At 44.4% G+C, this 3681-nt stretch overlaps 1 long non-coding RNA gene across 1 annotated transcript; it reads right to left on the minus strand.

Annotated features, from left to right (window-relative positions):
- Positions 1-525: 525 nt before the first annotated feature.
- On the minus strand, positions 526-2422 carry LOC140626277 (uncharacterized). The gene is made up of 3 exons (XR_012025467.1): positions 2354-2422; positions 1942-2104; positions 526-1266 (listed from the first exon to the last, which is right to left on the minus strand). It is a non-coding gene; the product is annotated as an uncharacterized lncRNA (long non-coding RNA).
- Positions 2423-3681: the final 1259 nt, after the last annotated feature.

Here is a 3681-nt window from a genome sequence, read left to right on the forward strand (position 1 = left end):
AACTTTAATTCATTCTTAGGCAGAGTAAAATCTGGTAGCCACACCTCTATTCTTTCCCTCTCTAGTTATCTTCCTATTTTTAAGGGATAAGTATCTCTGTAAGACTAACCAGAAGCTCTGGTATTACCTTTTTGGAGCTGAAAGACTTGGGGTCCTGTTCTAGTACTGTTACATACCAGTTATGTGGATGCAGGTAGTTGATTTGATCTCTCTGATCCCCAGTTTTTTCATGAGAAAAATGGGAATAATCCCAATTCCCAGGGTTGTTTTGAGATTTAATGACATTAAGTATGTGAGAGTCTTTATCATTATGGGTTTTTTTGGTCTTTATTGTAAAGATATAAAAGTCTCTATTCATTCCCTCCCCTCAGCCTAGGATTCATTCATTCATTTGTTACTCACTAAATAATAACTTATTATTGCTAACCACCTGCTGTGTTAAACATTGATGAATAATATGGTTCCCATCCTGGAAGAGAGCAATGGGGAAAATAGATATATACTTTTTTAAGAGCTTACCTGGGGGCACCTGGGTGGCTCAATCAGTTAAGCATCTGCCTTTGGCTCTGGTCATGATCCTGGGGTCCTGGGATCGAGCCCCACATTGGGCTCCCTGCTCAGTGGAGAATCTGCTTCTCCCTCTTCCTCTGCCTCTGCCCCCTACTTATGCTCAATCTCTCTCTCTCAAATAATTAAATAAAATCTTTTTTTTTTAAGACCTTACTTGCTAAGGATAATGCAGAAACTCTGCATTCCTTCTTCTAGTGTTTCACTCTTAGAATCAAAGGAAGCTACTTCAATCTTTCCCAGATTCAAGCTGGAGGAAGAGAACTGTATTTACAAATGCCCTCAACGCCATGATGAACCAGAACTTGACATTCCTGATCCATGCCTTAGGCCTGCTATAAAAGGCGTCAAGGGAAGTCCTGACTCTTCTTGCACCTTCAGTCTTCTGGAACAAACAGTTTGTGCAGCCTAGCCATCTTCCTGGTGCTCTCTTTTTCTCTCCCCCTCTCTTTCTCTGATTTTCTGCCAGTGAGAGGGTAAAGACAGGCACTGGCTATGTCCAGGTAGCTGGTTGCTTGAGGAGATCTACATGTTCTGCAGGTCCTGTCACATCTTTCTCTCTCTGGGATGAAGAGGGGACAGATTCAGCATTGAAAGGAAACCATGTTTTCCATGGTTTGTCCATCCTTTAAGATAAGATGACTTTCCCATTCCTTTACTGGTCTTTAATGAGTGCTCCACTGGTTATAACAGCACAGTCTGTTTGAGAAAGGGTGAGAAATTCCATGAAATTGAAGGTTCAGTAAAGTCAATTGGGTGAAAGCCCCAGAAAGATAGGTTCCAACTCAACAGGGGATGCATTTGCACACCAGACCTTGTAGTAGCAGAAATCAAAGTGTTGAAAATAGGATAGCACCATGTCTAGATTTAATTTTTCAGAAGGTGAATACAGTATTAGTGTAATGGAGTGACAAGTGGCAGGAAGCTTCTGAGGTTGACATATCCTTTTCCCTTCCCCTGGAACCCCTTCTCTAGCTCACCATCCCCTTTCCTTATCTCAGCAATCCCAGGAATCCCTGAGGTACAGTGCAAATAGGCCTGCCAAACTCTTGATTGCTATCTAGCCATAAAATTAGAAGACATGGACATACTTACCAGGAAATCACATATATAACAAACTGTAAGGCAAGAAAAGAAGTATAGAAGCTGGATGTGCCTATGCAGAGTGAGTTCCATTTTTCTGATGTCTTTCACACATGCGCTTTGCTCACAGTGGCTGAAGCTAGACTGTGCTGTCCAGGCACCACCCTGGACTATCTCCCACTTCCCCCAGCCATGCTGTTCAACTCTCTTCTGAGACTTTGCTTTCTTCTCATTTCCTTTCCCTATGGCCTCTTCCACCCTCCCCCCCCCCCCCATTGGCATATAGCTTACCGTTTAAGATGTAGGTTTTATCATTAATTCACATATAGTAAGGCCAACAGATGAGGAGATCCCTGCTATTGGACAGACAGCTTGTTACAGTTCCCTGGAGGAGGCGGCATGTCATGTCACAGAGTGAAGACCAGGGGAGGCCAAAGGAGGAAGTCACCGAGGTCTGTTGGGAGACCAAGAACAAAGGGAACATGTGGGCATAAGCCTTTTTTGTGGTTTCTGCCAGGAGAAATGGGTGAGGCAGGGTAAGCAGGTTTAGCAGGTAAGCAGGCTAGTGGGAATAATTTCAGTGGCCTCCAAGGCATAGGTTCTGTCCCCAGCTGTTCAGCACCCAACAGTCTTAGCCAGTTTGAGCTGCTATAGCAGAATACCATGGATGGGGTGGCTTGAACAACAAACATTTCTTCCTTACAGTTATGGAGGCTGGAAATCTGGGACCAAGGTGCCAGCATGGTTGGGTTCTGGTGAGAGCCTCTTCCAGTTACAGACTGCAACTTCCCATTGTGTCCTCATAGAGCAGAAAGAGAGCAAGCCAGCTTCTTCTAAGGGCACTAATCTCATTCACGAGGGCTCCACCTTCATGACCCCATTACTTCCCCAAAGTCCCTCCTAATACTACCGCATTGGGTTTGGAATTTCAGTGGGTTTTGTGAGGGCACAAACATCCAGTCTATAGTACTGACCATAGGATCCTGAGGGCAAGTGGAGAGTGGCCCACAGTGTGAGAGCCCCATAGGGGACATTGTTGGGGGTGTGGTCTCTGGGCTGGTTGGTTTGCAAGTGAAGGTGTGCTTGCAGGTTGAGTTCTTTACTCTCTGCAGAAGCTGACTAGTCCTGGGAGGAGCAGTCCTTCATGCCTAGTAAGGCCCCAAGATGTCAATAAAAATTATCAGAATAAAAAGACATGATTACTACACTCGTATACTTAACAGAATGCAGACTTAGAGGGCGGTACTTTTGTACGTTTGACACCATTTATGCACCCCTTTACGTACCACTCTCTTTTCCTTCCTCCATGTTTATCCCTTTACTGGCCACAAAGTTAATTCTCTTTTGGAACATCTCTTTTCAGCCAACTCATGACCCTTACCTTTATGTCACCTCTTCTGTTGAGTGCCACACACAATGAGATACGGGCCTGTCAGGGGGGCAGCGCTCCTGCCGGCTCACTCCACCACGCCCGCCACATTGCCTCAGGTCAGGAGTTTTAATTTCATCGGGGCCATAACTTTACACTACACTCAGATTACCTCCCTCTGCCACCAAGTCTTTCCACTGGTCAGAACAGGGGACTGTGTTAAAGTTTCTGTCTTCACAGAGAATGGAACGTGTGTGCAGGAAAGCCAGTCATAAAATTAACCATAATGCATACAACATGGTATCAAAATTCTTAAGCAACTGTTCATTCCATTAGGCAGAAAACACCCTTAGATCTTGAAAATGAAAGTCTACTGGAGCCTATGGATGCAGATTCACACTTGATGTAGAAACACATCTGTCCTTAATACCTAAAGGCATCAGAAAGATTTATCTCCCATAGTTTACAGCACCTCCTGTGGGGTTTTTTTTGTTTTGTTTCTATCAAGGTAACTTTTATTGATTTCCTTTAGTTGTAAGGCCTCTTGCCCTTCTAAGGCTTCCTCTTCTGGACTCCACCAGAAGCTCTTTTTTGGACTAACTCTGTAAGATTCAATTCATAGGGCTATGCCAGTGTCCTCCAGCCAGAGGTTTTCTGTTCTC

The sequence above is a fragment of the Canis lupus genome, chromosome 37 (assembly GCF_048164855.1).
Source record: "Canis lupus baileyi chromosome 37, mCanLup2.hap1, whole genome shotgun sequence".
Classification (NCBI taxonomy): domain Eukaryota; kingdom Metazoa; phylum Chordata; class Mammalia; order Carnivora; family Canidae; genus Canis; species Canis lupus.